Source organism: Athene noctua, chromosome 6, assembly GCF_965140245.1.
Source record: "Athene noctua chromosome 6, bAthNoc1.hap1.1, whole genome shotgun sequence".
Lineage (NCBI taxonomy): Eukaryota > Metazoa > Chordata > Aves > Strigiformes > Strigidae > Athene > Athene noctua.
Genome location: NC_134042.1, coordinates 23,279,600 through 23,297,539, shown reverse-complemented (window position 1 = coordinate 23,297,539; position 17,940 = coordinate 23,279,600). Strand labels below are relative to the sequence as shown.

At 38.2% G+C, this 17,940-nt stretch overlaps 1 protein-coding gene across 2 annotated transcripts in view; it reads right to left on the bottom strand.

Annotated features, from left to right (window-relative positions):
- The window catches only part of AKAP6 (A-kinase anchoring protein 6), a 297,564-nt gene extending 287,894 nt beyond the window's left edge, over positions 1 to 9,670 (bottom strand). For both annotated transcript variants that reach the window (XM_074909861.1, XM_074909863.1), the window contains exon 1: positions 9,622 to 9,670. The gene's annotated coding sequence lies outside the window, so the exon portion shown is untranslated. The remainder of the gene's footprint in view (positions 1 to 9,621) is intronic.
- Between the last annotated feature and the right edge of the window lie 8,270 nt (positions 9,671 to 17,940).

Genomic DNA, 17,940 nt, shown 5'->3' with positions numbered 1-17,940 from the left:
ACTAGCTTGTTTTATTTACATATTATATACATCCTTAGATGATTTTTTTTTCCCTAACAATTCAAAACATGAATATGGGAATCAAAGCTACATGCCAGTTTATAGGTCTATGGAAGACTAAACTGAAGCGGATTCTAAATTATATTGTGAGTCAGAAAACAATACAGGTTAATTGCACAGGCTGCTTTTACTCTCTATCACTCATAAAGTGCCTTTCTTGCCATGCTCTTCTTCCCTGAGCTATTGGCACATGAACTGGAAAAATGCATCCTTAGCTCACTTGACACTTACAGCTATTCTGGTTTCTATAAATAAATATTTAGTAGACCAGGAAGAGTGATATCTCCAGAACCCAGGGGTATGCCTAATTCAGAACACGTTAGTCCTGTATACCTTAAATCTTGTTTTAATGCAGATCCATCAGTCATCAGCTGTTGTGGGTTGTTTGCTCTCTGAAAAAAACCTAAGCAAAAAAAGTTTCTTGAAGATAAACAATAGGTGTTCTAATGAATCAGCAATGACTCAGAAAACAGCATTTTGTAGAATAACTCCTATCAAGCTCTAATTGTGGAAAGGAGCCCTTGGAAGTCATGTAAAATCAGGGTGGGTCCCCCTTCTTTCCCAGAAATGAGTAATTTCTTTTACAGCAGAATGGTGTTCACATATTACCTCAAGCTTTACAGACCAGATATTGCTGCCTCTCTGTCTGCATGGAAATCACCTAGTAGACACATCTGCCTGGTCTTTTCTAACTTAACTGTGGAATTAAGCTTTTATTTTCAGTTAAGCAGGCTCAACAGTTTATATACTTATAAATGTAATTTTTGTGTAATCACAACCACTGTGTTCCATACATTTGGTATGTCCTCTACCATGCAATTCTTTATCCCAGGAAAAAAAAATCCCAAAAGCTAGTTTCCTTCCTTTGGATTTTTACATTTTATTTTCAGCACTCATATCCCTTTTTTTTCAGCAATGTTCCCTTGCACCAACCTGCCCGGCATCTGTTACTGTCTTGCCTGTGTATGTGTGTGTGCGTAAAATTAAATTGACAGTGGTGTCCCCTAGCACTTACATAGAGTGCTTTGCAAAGAGGATCAGTATCATTATGTCCATTGCACAAGTGATGAACAAGAGACACAGGTTCAGAGACAATGTGCAAGGGCTACATTTAATATCAGCGCCAGAAGCATTTTCCAGGCCTCCTTGATTTAAGTATCACAGGCCACTGCTCAGGGCTACCTTCCTGTAGCATATCACTGTCCTGACCAGCTCTTACTATATATCATCTTACATTAAAATTTAAATCCAGGAAGTCCTCATACTAGTTTCGGTACATTTTCATGACAAGCACAGGAGTAACGACACCTAAGATCTTTATCTCAAACAAATATTAAACCAGTACTAGTGTTTTACATAACTCACCATTCAGGCCTTCAACACGCTGACAAACATTGCTCCATATTGCCCAATGAGAAGAAGAAACAACAAAGATTTGAGGGGGATTTATCCCTCTTGGCCAAAGTGACTTTATATGTTGCAACAAAGAAAGGGCATCACATACATGGGACCAGCCAATGAAACTGAAGTGACAATCCAATTCAAAATGACATAACAAAGCTGAACAAAAGGAACAATTAGGAATTTTTCTGCATACTTCGCAGAAATACAAAATCAAGTCTCTCTAACTGTTTACTGTAAAAAGCTCTTGCATTACAAACAGGTGCCAGGCACTTGGAGGGTTAAAATTGTTCTGCTCTTCTGAAAGAGCAGTCATCATTGTTGCTGATACAGTCTGTTCCTGCATCATGCACAGAGCATATTTGAACTCTACCTTCTCCAGATACAAGAAAACCAGAAGTCCCTTATTATATTCCAAGGTATCCATACATAATGTCACCAAAAACTAAATGGGAGTGTTATAGTTAACGACGGAGTAAAACAGCAGGATGAAGTTTTGAGAAGGAACAAGACTAGATGACACATTAAGGATCTATAAAATATACCCTGCATATTTTAACAGCTGACCCTTAAAATGGCAACTTGCATATCTGCTGTGTCACTGCCTTAGCAACACAGACTAAACATGCTGAAATCTGACAGATAGCAGCCTTTTCTAGCTGAAGCTATGGGTTTTGGGTGGGGTTTTCTATGACAATCAAAATCTGATTTTTTATTCTAACAAAATATGGCATGTTTTAGGAGACTAGCAGTGCAGCTTGAAGTACAGGAAGGATACATACTTGCTAATACAGAAATGCCTTGGCCAGGGAGTTAGCCTCCTCAGCAGGAAAAGCTGATTCTAAATATGATCTGACACACTTGAAAACTGTAAGCAGCCTGGAGTAGCTACATGCAACAGCTTTGAAAGATGTCCTTATTTGAAAACATACTCAATAGACCCTAGTTATTCTGTCAATAGCACTCAGCTCTGAAGTGCAGCTTTTCCTGACAAAAACTAAGTGTTGAGAAGAGTCTCTCATTAGTTTTGTCATTGCTAACTAGTATTTTATTTGAGTTTCTTTAAGGCTTGTCTTGCAATATCAGTGTAAAAACAATCTTGCACAGCCCTCAGACTTGACAACACCTGGGTCCTTTCTTTTTGGTTTGTATTCACTGTACGAGTTCTACCAGCCTCCACCAAATAAATACCTGTCAAAAATCTTATATTTATTGAAAGGGCTAAAATGCAATACAAGTCACCTGTTCAACATTATTTCTTAGTGGGCTCTGTTAGAAGCATCTAAGTTTGTAGTGCAAACCAGGCATTTAACCTTACTTTCCAGTTGCCTATCTAATGAGCCTAATATTTCAGTAGGCAGGTATGTTGTTTTCTTGACATTTTAAAATTTAATTTTAATTTTTAAATTGTTCTGCAGATATATTTGTTATATCAACTCCCTTTGCAGTGTATATTCTGTCATGGTAATCTGTCAAACAAAGGACAAGCACTTACCCAGCCAATAAGAAAACACTGTTTTAAAACTTTTAAAACAAATGTGTTAATTTAAAAAAAAACAAAAAACAAAAAAAAAAAAAAAAAAAAAAAAAAAAAACAAGAAATGCACATAACTTTTTCCTTTCTGTTGTTAGCTAAACACATAAAGGTCAGGATTCCAGCAACTAAGGTATGGATTTGTATTATTAGTTTAAATTTAAACAGTACAGTCAAGGTTTGTCTAAAAAAGGTTGGCAAGCAGATCCTCCTCTTTTGAAAGACTAGAATGTTCCCAAGCTCATTGTGTTAAGTTGCTGTCTAATTTAGGGTAGGTAACAATCAGTTTTTGCCTTAAATCCCTTGGAATTTCATGGATCTTCACTATTAGCTCAGCTTTATCCAATACAGCCAACAAAAACAGAAACAACCTCGGAAAACAAACACAAAAGCACAAACAGGAAACTACAGACAGATAAAATACTATATTCTTTTGAAGTACTACATGAGCAATAAAAAGCTTAGCTTCTTCTTCCAGATCTACCAAAGGTTTTCCAAGAAACTTGGGCATCTTACTTACCCTTTATGAGGGATATTTAGGAAAAGTGAGGAAAATAGTTTCTCACCTCAATTTAAACTGAAAATTAATGCAATCTAGTCAGGAAAGACTTCACCATTTCTAAGGTATTTGTACAGTCTCTAGCACTGTAAGGGTCCTATGCAAACTTTAGTAGAGATATCTGAATTGGTTTGTTATTTTAAAATATAGTAATAATCCTGAAGTTCGACAAGTTTTCTTTATATAAGTTTCATAAACCACTTTTTAGAGGCTGTCCAGAGGAAATGCAACTTTTTTCCAATGGATTTAAAGAAGAAAAGCATGACAATTTGATAGAAGAGAGCAATTACAGGCATAACATTCAGGAACAGAAAGCTGGAAGGAGCGAGGAAGACAACACATGATAGAACTGAGCAGGAACTGAAAACAAGAAATGCAAGTCTAATGTAGTGTGCAAGGACGAGTTATGGAGGTTAGGTGGGATGCATTTTAAGACTGAAGTAGACACAGCTACAAGCTTTTAGTCCAAATAGAAAATGCTGCAAAAATGACACAGGAAAAAAAAAAAAAAAAAAAAAAAGAAAAAAGAATGGTTGTATATTCACATGCATGCCCCCTTTACTTTATCCACACACCAAGCTGGTAAAAAATTAATATTATTCTTTGAGAGCTCATGAAGCAACTTAATATTTGATGTTAATCCTGAAATATGACAACATCGAATTTACAAGACAGTACAGGGCAACCCTTGAAAGAAAAAAAGCGTATGCAAAATAATAGATAAACAGACTGAAAACAAAATTATTGCGGTTGGGTACTTCCTCACCTAAAATCTAGGACTTTTTAGCACAACCTTAGCTAATAAATGACATCTTTTTAAGTGTGTCGGCTCCCACAAGACACTGTACTGTGAGGCCTGGAAAATCTACTTCATGGAGCTATTTCCTCACAGCAATCACTATCACTAGAAAGATCTCTTTGCCAAAGAAAGAGAGCACATTTTGGCTATATGCTTAGTATACTTGGTGTCTATGAGAAAGTAATTGGACTTGGTGCATCAGCAGTACGTGGGGTGCAGAAAGTACACAGGTCTTTCTGCACCTGCACTCAGGCTTAGAGAAGACTGCTGCAGAGAGTCTTGTGGTTCCCCTTGCACGGTGCCTTTTACTGCCTCACCCTGCTGAACAATCAGTCCTCCAGAGACATGACTACTTGCCCTAGGAGCTCTTAACAGTTCCAGAAGCCACTTAGCTGGCAAAGGTAGGAAAGCATCTTTACAATTCGCAGTGCTCATCCTCCACCCTTAACTTTGAGGCTGATATTCTCCACAGGACACAATGATTATTCACTGGGCTGAAGAACACTTCACTTATATTTACAAGCTATCTCCACTTCCAGATGCCTTAGAAGATATTCATTCAGCAATTGAGAGAAAGTCCCTCCTTGCTGGCACCAGGATTTGATACTGGGCAAGAAGCAGAAAGCAACAGTGGTTTTTTTGGCCAAGGCTGCCAGGGCAAGACTGTCTCTGACACGTGCCGTGAGAATTGAAAGTTCACGCAGAGCGAAGAGCATTTCTGGCTTTAAACATCTTGTCTGAAAGCACCAGACACTGTAAACTGCACAGAGCTGATTGTTTTAACCTTGGAGGGATGAAAAGCTGAGTCAGCCTTGCTGGGATTCAAAGGACCCGAGTCTAGGTATTCGAAACCTGTAGTTTAACCACAAAACAGGAAGGGAAGAGCTATCTGGATTGTTTTTTTTTCTTTAGTCCCCAACCTTTTCCTCATGAAGCAAAGCTTTTCTGAAGACATTTTAAAAATAAGAAACCTTTTGCTTCAGGAAAGCACATTTTGATGTTCTTAAAGAGTGATTTTGGTGATGACCCTTCTGATATTATATGTATATATATATACACACATGTATATATAAATGTGTCATGACTATTCATGTAGTTAAAACTATTATGGCCATACCAAACCAGTTAAGGCATTTATATTATGCATTTTTACATTTGATTTGATAAATGTGAAGTTAGGTGCTTTTATTTTTAAATCAATGGAAAATATTAGATACAAAACTGAATATGAGCAAGAAAGTAGTCCACAGGCCTTTCTACAAGAGAAATTATTAAACAGCATATGAGCCAGCCCAGGAAACAAGGGACAGGGAATCTTTAAGTACTGACAAAATAGAAAACATCTATCACAAAAACTTGACAGGGTTGGGAACATAGCTGAGGTCTCTCTTTCTCTATGCCAAAGCCTGTAGAAGCTGAGAAGCCCAGGATGGCAACTGCCTCTTCAGGAGAGTTCTGGATCATGATAGTGATGTCAGATATGGTTGCCCATGCATTGCCACTTCCATCCACTGTACGTCCTGCTCCCTCACTGCACAGAGCAGCAATCTAGACTCTTCCTGGCTCTCCATCCAGCTCAGCTTTTCCTTTTGCTCCTTCTCTTCCTGTGGCAGGAAAGACCTGGCCCAGCCCAGGTGACTCATGATAGTGTTAACATATACAACTTCTTTTCTGCAGCAAGAATCTGCTTTAATGACTGGCTGTTTTCATCAAAAGGGCAAAGCAAAAGTCACCTTTCCCCACTCCAGTCCACAGAAGTGTTAGTTATGTTCAGACTTAAATTAGTTGCAAGGTGATTCCTTGAAGTCATCTTTGCATTCACGTATCATTAATTTTATCCCAGTAATTCCAGTATAATGACTCATTACAGAACATACAGACACTTCTTTATATAGCATAGGCCATACTTAAAATAAAAAAAACCCAAACAAACCCAAAACTATTTCAACATACAAACATGATATCTTTTAATACATACAAATCTTTTTTCTTTTAAATACAGTTCTGGAACTCCAGACATTCTGGCTAACTCTACCTCTCCCTGAAGCTAGTAGCGCTCAGCACAGGCCAGAAAAAAAAAAAAAAATGTCAAGGCCAGAATGTTGTCAATATTTCTTTCATCATGCAGCAGTGATTTTTACAGAAGTATGCAAGTAGATTAAGACATGGCATGGAATTTTTTAAAAAATTAATTTCTCATTTTGAAGGAAATACTTCACCAGCATCTTGGAAATGCCACCAGTTCTAATCAACACCTGAGCACTTCTGATAAAAAAAGACTCCTTTGAATTGACTTTCTGAGGAGGAAATCCTGGATGCAGACCCATTTACAGACCTGCTGGAAGGTGGGAGGGACGGGACACCTACCCACCATTGCTCTACTGCAACATGACCCCCAGAAGATAACTTCTAGAGCACAGTGTTCCCTCAACTCCTCTTTAGAGAAGACAGCAGCCTTTCTTCCGTTAAGGACATGCGCTGATCTCCTCTAAGCAGGATTTGCATTGTATGCTGACAAAAAATCCACAAAGTGTTAAAATCGTACCATTTTCTATTGCTGGAGTCAGGTTTTGTCATCAACACCTACAGCTGTTTTGGGAGGCACCAAGCTTCTTTTTCTCGCTGCACTCAGTGCTAAGCTATGGAGGAACTCTATAACTGATGATGTCATAAAACCCTATAAAGCAAAGTAAAGATTAAACAGTAACATCCTTTCAGTTCAATAGTATATGCCCATCTCCAACTACACGTCAGCATGAAACTGCATATAGAGAAGAACTCTAGCCTCCAGATTGTGTCCAAATTCAGTACTTCGGGGAAGAATACATTTATTTACAAAACGTATTGCCTTCAGTAATGTTGAGTAAAACCAGCTGTGGAACAGAACTGAAAGCAACACAGTTTTCCTGCTGTTGAATGCTGTCTCGTGTATAATTGTACCAATTATAAATCTGCCTCAACAGCAAGCAAAACTATTACCTCTATAGTGTTCTACCTTTGGTCATGCTCTGACTCAGGCAATCAGGCTTCCTTTTTCATAGTAAGACCCTCTTCATCACTTCGATACTCTTTGACATCCTGATACACAGACCTGAATGAAACACTTGGGCCCATAAAGAAATGGACAGGAAGTATTCTACAATCAAGGCATTCAGCTGGAATCAGAATTAGCTGAGATGTTCACCAAGAAACAAGTAGTGTCATCACAGCTCCATTATTAGCAAGTGTTTCCCAGGGCAAACAATGCTGTGAGAAGTGTATGGAATAGAGAGTAACAGGAACTTTAAAAAAAAAAAAAAAAATGTTTAAAACCCAACATGATTTGCATTCTCACTATTAGAAAAAAAAAACAAAACAACCCTGCATAGGGGGCTTCATAGCAAGGGCATCCCTCCATTAGTACAGTCAAAAGTTGTTCTTTTCCCCCCATTGTGTTTGCCCTCATTTTTAACTTTAGTCTGAGAAATTCTGATGATAATCAGGTCACATGCAAAATCTAACAAAACACATCATTATTAATAAAGGCGTATTTCAACAAAGTATGTCTTACATCCACCCCTTATTAACTGTTCTTTGATGGTCCCTAAAGTTGCAAGTTAAACGCATTGCTCACCAGCTTTCTTCACATCTCGAATTCTAACCTAGCCAGACGTCAGCTGTCCCACCCTCCTTCCTGTCCTCCTGCTAACTCATACCTTCCGAGTTTGCCTGATGAGAGCACAGCAAGCGCAGGAGACCACTACTTTCATACTGTAAAATGCATCACAAATAAATGAAGCAACATCATTCTAATGTTCATTTACAGTCATCTGCTTTCTGTTTTGCAGTAGGAAATAAAAACAATAAATGCACCCAGATAATGCTGAAAAAAGCATAGATGATGGAGTACAGACTAATTAAGATACAGGAGCTCTATTCCAGATTGTGCCAGACAAGACCATCACACCCATCCCTATGAAGAGCAGTCGGATCTCATTATAATTACTACTTCATACTTTATCAAGTATAAGGGACCAAAACCCACAATAAATATAGACATGACTACAAGATTAGAGGTCGCTATTTTTTCTTGCTGCACTTTTGAAATATAAACTACACAGGGAGAAACAGAGCCAGAGACCACTCCCTAATTCCTAGTGGACATATTGATCAATTAAAATGACATGTGTCTGGTCTTTTCTTTCATTCTAATAGCAAGCAGCTGAAAGACTGAATCTTTTAAACATGTGAAATCAAACAATTAATGTTGTTGTATACCACCCAGCAAGATTAACTTGAAGTTAAGCAAAATTAGCCTGGCCTCCAGAAGCAAGACCTTAATACAAAATAAACAAATATTGGACAACGTAAAGACTTGCTAAATATTATCGACAGGGTCTTAACCAGCTTGCTAAATATAAAAGATATCTATTTTCTTCCCACGATAGAGGTGAAAGCTTTTATAATTATTCCTATTATTATTTTATTCATAGAAAAAAAACCTCAGAATGCCTGAATCTTGGCTACACCTTTTACTGCAGTTGCAGCAGAAAAAAAAAAAAAAAAAAGGTTGTTTTCCTTCCAGCAAAAGATAGATATTAAATTGACTAAATTCATATTACTATTTAAAAAATAGATTGAAAGTGAAACAGTAGAAAACCTAAAAGCTACTGTACTTTCAAAATATCTGGCTATTGTTTGACAATTATATAAATGTTTTGCTTTTTTAAGAACACCACCAGAAATAGGACAGTACTGAACCATGTTTAAAATCAATACTGTTCCAGTTGCTTGTTCAGCACTGGTTCACAGAGTATTTTCTGTACTATCATGTTATGGAAGGCCAGTGAAAGTAAATAGGTGATATTCATGCTGTTGAAATAAAATAGATTAAAAGAAGAGCTACACATAATAGGAATGCTTAAATAAAGACACAGGGAAAGGAACAAGCTATGTTTATGGCATCAAAATTGAAAACAGCTATTCTTTCCATTTAAGCAAATCGGACTGTAGCAACTTTAATTGGATGGTGAAATTTAAATATATTCTCCTCAAATCTTCAGGGTATTATCACAAATGCAAAGACAAGTCTAAACATTCAGACTGAATGCATTTTCTGTAGGCCTTTGTCTTAGCCCGTCTGCCTGAAAAATAATATTTAGGCATGCAGGATCTTTCTTCAATATTATTTTCATAAGGCAAACCCCACACATTCTTATATTAGGAAAACCTCATAGAACAGGAAAAAACAATGGTGCAATTAAGAACAGCACAATATTTTGCACTTACCATGTCCTGTTCAAATCATCCTCTTTTGATGTTTACAGCACATCTGTAAGATGCAATACTAGGAGGTGCCTTGTGTGACCTGCTGCATGATGCTGTGACATCAGTTCAGATGATGCAGCTCATTATGGGAAAGACTGCTGTTGCCATGGCAACCGAGATGTGATAGGAATCCTTACTGCATTTCCAGGGGAGCCCGAGACAATACGGAAGACCTTTAAAGAAACAGACAAAATGCAAACAGGCTTTTAAAGTACTGTGCCATAGATTTTAGAGCCGATGTTTAAGTACATGCCTTGTATTAAGGAACATTTAGATAAATTATTCCTCGATGGTGATACAGAATTGAGATATATAAGCTATAAATTATTTTTATATTGGAAAGTTAATATCATGTATCAATTTAAGAACAAATTTTATAAATCAAATTTGTTTACCATGTAAGGGAACCTTACTTAAAAAAACAGTCAGTAGTATGATTTTAACACTAGGTTTGTAAAGACAATAGTTATTGAACAGTATTTTAAGAAATACATATTTTCACCCTGCCCCACCCTGCTCCTACATCCAATCTGTCATTTACAAGAAAAACCTTGTTGCTAGGGAAAAGCGCTTACTTCAAATTGAGCAGATCACACACTGTTGAATGAATGACAATGAGTTTAAAAAAATCAAGGCTTTTTATTCATAAGAGGGTAAAGAAGTTTCTAGCCAACCAAGTAAAAATCTCCTTATCATTTTTCAACTGTAGGGTGACCTGCATTACCATCTGCATGCTGAGTAGCCTGGCTTTCATCTGCCCATCAGACAGGCAGATGAGTGAGGACTTTGAAAGCTGTGGGCAAGCTGTGTGCCTAGTGGGCCACGCTGCTGCTAGTCTCCAGCTTCCAGGTAGAGCAAGAAGGCCAGCAAAGGAAAGAGCCCCTCCGCATAACCTACCTGAGGGGCTGGGATGGGAGGCTGAGCCTGTAGATGTTACCTTTGACACCAGCAACCTGCTCACTTCCTTTGTTCACAGTACTGATGAGAAAAGCAAAGGCTATGTGAACAAGTACTAAAAGGAGCTGTCTGGAAATTAAAATTCACAACCAAAGAAGCAGCAGCACATTTTTGGCCACTCGCCACTTCTATTTGGATGAGAAAAGTTTCTGGCAAAAACTGCTTTCCATAGCCATGAAAATCCCTTTCTACATAGTAGGAAAAAAAAAAAAAAAAAGTACAAAAAAGGATGGACCCTATAAGCTTGATATGCTGAAGCCCAGAGTAAGACAAACGCTCAGCTTGAACTAAAAAGTCTCAATGCCCCAAAGATGTCCAATAAATATGGGTGCCACTGTCTGAAGTCCTTCATTCTATTAAACTTCAGGCCTGTGAGAAAAAATTTTGACCTTTGATTCCAAAGGAAACCATAGGAAATAATTATACCCTCTTACCCATCACCCACCTTTAAAAGAAAAGAAAAAAGTGACAGTCATACCTTTTGATTAATGGATTAAATACAAAGCCTCTCTATAAATCTATGAAATGTCATAGCCTCTCTAATCAGTGCTGTCTTGATGCTGTATGTTCTCATTTTTGACAGTTCCTCTCCTCTAACATTAATCCCGTATCATTCCAAACAACACAATAAAGCTCTCAAACTGACTCAATATCAGATCCAGTCTAGTGACCCATGATAGTGTTACTCATAATAGAGCTATAGCTCTAGATTTTTGAACATTTAAAACTGTCTTAGGTCTCTGAAATATAATTCACAATTTAGCAGAGGACAACACCATTGAAACACAGTTTGGGTTGGACTGACATGAAAGCTAAGGAATGTCGCTGCAATTCAGCAAAGTTTACAGTATGCTGAACACCATGCTGTTCAAATGGCACGAGTTTCTGAAAGTTTTCATTAAAGGAACGACTTCTCTCTTGCTAATTACTATTTAATTTTTACTGCTATGGAAATCGAAGAGAGGCAGTAAGCCTTTCAGTTTTTTAGGAAAATTATGAGATTCAGGATCATCATTAGGGCAAGCCAGGAGTCATAATCTCGTTGATACTAGGGCTCTGTTTTATGCCTGTCAGCATGACCTTTGTATCTAACACAGGGGAAGTGCAACTGGTGAGGCAGGCATATGGGGGAACCACACCCTGGGCTAGCCCCACCACAGTGCAGTAGCCATCCTGACAAGGCATCCCACTCCACGCTCATGCTCGAGACCTTCCAGAATGCATCTGGCTGCATAGGACGTCCATGTAGGCTTCTCTTGCAGAGGTGAAGTAGAGGCATGGCTAACATGGACACAGAGGAGTATGGGCAGGGGAGAGAAGGTCAGGTCAGGCAGGAGCAGGGAAAATATCAGACTATTTTCACAAAGACTTCTGCCTATTTACTGTTAAATACAGACTGTATGTGTCTGTCTATTTGCATATGCATATTATAATATGTAAACGGAGATAAAATTACAGTGATTTTCCTGACTTCTGAGTGTTTGGTATTTTTAAAATATCAGTCTGGTTTTTATTTTTCAAAACAAAATGTTTATCATGAGCAGGGCACATGTCAGATTGCATGCAAGGCAGCTGCATATGGAAAGTCCCAGGCAGAGTGTAAACCAAGGTGTTATGAATGGTACTACAGTGACTTTACATGGAGGACTTTAAGCACTAGATGCTAAAAGGAATTTCTACCTTATGAATACAAAAGGAAGCACTCACAGGCTTTGCAATCTCCTAATTAAAACTGCAGATCTAGAGAAAGAGAGCTGGGCCTAACTGCTCCAGATGCTTTTTTTTTTTTTAAGAAAAAAAAAAAGTGAAAAAGTGAAGCCTTTGTTTTAAGACAGCTGCAGTTATTTACCCAACCCAGGACTAACATAGCTTTTAAATCTAAGCTTTAAAAGTGCTTTCCATTCACATTCCTTCCAGTTCACTGGAACAGGAGGTGAAAAGAAAGACAGAGCCAAACACATCCAATCACCACAACAAACACCTTGATCATTCTGAAGTATCACCAGTAGGTTTCCAAGCTAAAAGCACAGGGGTTTGTCCTTACCTTTTTCCTGTCAAAATAGAAATATTTTATCCTAATTTCTACTGTAACAAGGCAGGCCAATGCTAGGCATTAATTTCTTGTTTTAAATTCTTATTTTAAACACAGTCTTCCTCTCCAGCACAAGCTGTAGTGTCTTTCCATTTCCCCACATTGGGATCTCCCCAGTTGTTTTGAAGGGAACAGGTTTTATTGGTGTTCATCGGAAAGGAAGAAGTATTTCATCCACCTACTGTCACTGGTTTCCTTTGTGATAAGTTTCTGTGGGTAACTAAAATTTGTACAACCCACAGAGGTTTTCAATGATCAAGCCTTTGCCATATAAGTAGGCACTGAGTTAACTTTAAAAAGTTCTATTTCCCCTCAGTAAGACCAGTAAAAAGCCAGGCACTAACCCTGGCATGGTTTACTTTCCATTTAACTATGTTCAAGAAAATCAGTTAAGAGCAAACTCACAAGCACAGCTAAACAAAGTAAAATGCTATTTCAGACCTTTTCTGCACAAAATCCAGCTGTTTCCTTTTGTGTCTCCCCCTCCAAATGAAGGAAAGCAGTTGCTCTCCAGTTGCCAGCTACCCTGCTCAAACAGCCAAGAGAGAAAGGAGGAAGTACATAGAAGGACAAAAGGAAATGGAAATTGCATATTCTGAATTATCTGTCAGACAAGCCATAAGCAGGCTTTAAATCAAAAATAAAATGCATAAAAACCAAAACCATAATTACTGAATGCTGATGAACAACAGATCAGCAACGTGTAACAACCCTCAACAAAGGAAGCCATGATTCTCATTCAGGAGTTTGCAATCCAGTTCAAGAACCCATCTCCCAGATTTCGCAAGGAGTGCCTTAACTAAACAGTTATATATCAAGGTTTCCCTTCCACTGTTGACTCTGTCAGAAGGAAAGGCTAGGTCATACACATTGATAATAACTATCCATTTTCTCTAAAAGGAAAGGAATATAACTCGAGGTCTTATTGAATCCATCAACTGAACGCTGCATTGCAAAGGTCAGAGGTATACATAGTCTGCCTTGACTAAACTCATTAAACATCTATGTCCACCTGGAATGTAGGCAGGGGATATTTTCCACCCTGTCATCAAGGTCATGTGAGCCTCTGTTCCTACATTAAGAGATACGGGGTATAGGAACTGCTGTCTGGTGCAAAGTTGCACCCTTCTATGAAGTAGAAAAAGCAGCAGTGCTCTCAACTACACAACTCAAACACACTGGCCAGAACCATACACCAGTTTCTTTGAAGTCTGGAGCCCCATGTTCCTACTAGGTAATTACATAGAGAAGTCCCTTTTTACACGATGAACGCATTCACACTTGTTATTACAACCTGAAATGGAACAGAGTCCTATCTCTATGTGAGTCTCAAGAGACACCATGAGATTAAAAGGCTGAAAACTCAGTTTCCCTAAGTGGGACTGCCTTGCTTCATCTTTTTGAAGATTAGTAAGTTTTTTAACTGATGGTGCATTTGTTTCTTGTTTCCCTATAACATGAATACATCTAGTGCAAACATCCAATACTCTATTCAGAAATAGCTTTACAAATGATAAAAAAACCCCAGCCAAGAGCATATAATAAACAAAGATAACAGTAACTCTACAACCTGAAAAATTTCAGTCACCCCTTTTCTACATCCGTATGGTAGAATAAAATCTTTCCATTCCAGCAAAACCCTTATTTAGTCATGACTCCATGTATTGTGTCAGAAAGCAAAGCAGCATCCTCATTCCCAACACACTGAAAGATTACAGCAGGGACATGAGTAATGGGACACTTCTGCCGGTCACTAATGAGCTCAGGCCCTCAGATGGAAAAACACATAAACTCCAGGTGTTTTGATCTAGCTCTGGACCAAATACTACATTGTTCGAACACTTCAGGGCATAAAATATTGTGATATTAGTGTATTTGTTTTCCTTTCATCTCATGCTGTCAACCATGCAAGTAGTATATTATTAACACAATAAGAAAATGCACTAGAAGGTCTTCAGCTCATTAAAAATAGGAGAAAAATCTCAAGGTAATTTTACTTATTTTTTCATATAAATATTATTTTAAATACAACTTATCTGCAATATGGAGACCAGTCACTTCCAGTAATAAAGCTGAAACTTTCCCAAATCAAGTTGTAAATCTTGCCTCTGAACTTTTCTGCCTACTCCATTTACAATAATAGATAGCACCAGAAGTCACAGTCCTGGTTTTGCCCGTTACAGCCATATCGATTGACTAATATACCTCAGTTTGTGCACCTTTCCATATTTTCTGAAGTTGTTTCTCATGTTTACTCTCCACTTATACTGGTCTGATTCAAGGTTGCAACCTGATCACTTCATCTTGAAAACTGCAAAATCCTCCTCTGCAACCACCAAAGATCAATTTAATCTCTTTCCTTTCACGGTATTACCAATAAGTTCATCTTTCTGGCTTATTTTACAGTGAGCTTTAAATCCCTGAGCATTAAATCCTATATAATTCTTTTCTATTTTCACTTGAAACATTCTGGAAAACTTTTCATAGTTTCATCTTCCTGCTCCTCCAGAATTGACTACACTTTGCTCTGCCAGTAGCTTTCCAGCCTGTTCCTCTTACAAGTGCTTCCTTTTCCACTCCCTCCTGCCAACAAGGAAAATCCCTATTCAAAAAATAAAATCAGTAATAATTTTCATCTTCATTAAAATTCTGCTAACATTGTTTTGCACAGCTCTAACCCTATTTGTAGACAATTAGGAGAACAACAAGCTGACTACCATTACTGATTGACTGCTATACTATATACTTGGCCAACGTGTTCTAAAACATCCTATTTTCCTTCTTCCATCTCAGCCCCCTCCAGTCAATCCGTGATGCACCTCCCCACTTGTTTCACACATTCACTATGCATTGCATTTTAGGAACACCAGATTAATGGCATAAACATAGTACACACAAGAGATTGAAAAATCCATGGGAACAGCTGAATAATCATCTTGTCTTCATGCTGCTGGATGTACAGCTATTTGCTCTGAAACTGGCTAGATTAAAGTGAGTTCAGGCATTCTATTACTAGACTAAACTTTAAGTTTGGTTTAAAGATGTCACATACTGTACATATATCCAGAGGCATGGGGAACAAAGCATGGTTCCCCATACAAGTTAAAGCAGGGATCTATTTTTAGAATCCAATGGCAACAGTTATTTTTTAAAAAAAAAAATAAAATTCTTCTCTTAATAGTGCCAAAGCTTTTAAGAGCATCAATTTACAATAAGGCTGCTTTAATCTTTCATATTTTCTTTTTAAAAACATAGTTCAGCTTTCAGTGGAGTCCAAGTTAGTATCTAAACAGGGTAGAATAGCAAAAAAGTCTAGCTACTAGTGTCATGGAGTGCAGAGCTATGGGTGAAAAAACAAACTTAAGAACACAGCAAGGAATATCAGATAACTTCTGGTGATCATAGGTTGCTGCAAGTACTAAAACTGACTACATAGCAGAAGTAATTATCACAGTCAAAAAACAACTCAGATTTTTAAGTAAATGTTATATACCGGTTTGATACCCCTGAAGAAAGGCAACTTCAGAGAATAAAATGAAGAATAATTCCATCAGCACATTACAAGCCCTACTGTGCATATTACCACCTCATATTAACTAGTTTGTGTAGCAGCCACTTTTATAAGCAGAATAAAAAATTTCACATTCCAGTCATTGACCCATTTGCTGAAATGACCCAGATGCTGGGAAACAGTAACTCTGTTTTTTACATGAGGAGGCAAACTATTATCTTAAAAAAAATAAAAAATAAAAAGCTGTGGCTGCTTATTTTTTCTCACTTTGGCTGTTGGTATCAAACAACCAATGACATTCACTAACAAGCGAACAGGATGCAAGCAAGATACCTATACCTGAAGTAGAGCTGTACATACTATCCTCAGAACAGCTCTTTGGGAGGTCTGTACAAGGCCTTACTAGCAGTGTACATACATGCTGTAGAAATGACCACACCAAACTTCACAAACTTCACAAGGTAAACTTGTTTATAGCACATAATGAGTAAACAATAACTGCTTACATTTACTATCCATAGACAAATACACTTCCTTACGTTATTATTATGGCTAGAATATCTTGTTACCAACTTGCTTATTCAGAATCCCTACGACATGGGCACATATGTATATCTTTATTTCATATATTGAAAATATAGTCACTATTTATTGTTTCTATTACTTTTAAATTAATTTTTTTATTACAAATATCCTCACATCAGAATGGACATTAACTATCTTACAGACCTTGGGCAAATATCCTTTGCTCATCAGAGCTGAGGTACTACTAACTGCCTCTCTATATCCAAGAGGTGGCTCTGGCTACAATCTATACAAATATTTTGGGCTTTAGAGACAATAAAAACCGTTGACCATGTGTAACATTACCACCCAGACAGAAGCACTGCATAGATATAATGTCCCAGCAAATTCTGGCCTGCTACAGATAGCACTGTTCTGAAAATGAGTTCTCTAGATAGAAACAGCACACTTGAGCCCCAAGCCCACCCACCCCTCCTTTCCCTGCCTACACTAACTCAGTGTCCATATCAAAAAAAAACCCAGGACAAAAAGAGCCTTACCCACCAGCAGAAAAAGCAAAATTATCAACTATCCCCCTACCCCCAGTGCACCAAAGACAGAAGTCCCTTACTGACCTGTCACCACAGGCACACTGAAATGGCTGAAACCTGGGCTCATCAGGGCTGATGGATTCCACCTGTGGGGTCCTCCTGGCCCCCTCCTTCCCCTCAGCTTCCACCCCTTGTGAAGGCGTTCCCAGCCCAGCAGGTGCTAAATCTGGTCATCAGGAGAGTACTGGTAGGGAAAAAAGCTTTTTTGCAGCTCTAGCAATTTCATCAAGGCCCCAGTACCTGAAGTTTGACCCTGGAGCACCACTTGGGTAGATTTCCTGCTAGAGAGCAGCTGCCGTTGCTTGCACCAGATGGGTTTGGTGACCTACAGGTAATGCTCTGGCTGGGCTTTACCCATGTTTTACCAGAATTTCCTGGTGAAAGTGTGAAGTTGTTGGGAATTTGAGGAGAAAAGGCCAAAGCTGTGCAAAGGCACAGAGCCTGAACAGCCCTCTGATTTTTAAACACATTTTCTTTATAGAGTTAGGCATGCTCACAGGACAATGCAAAACAACTTCTGTCAAGCCTCAGCCACAGAGCAGATTTATCTGCCCTTTCATATGGTCAGTTGGACAATTAATATGTATGCAAAATAAACTGAGGGA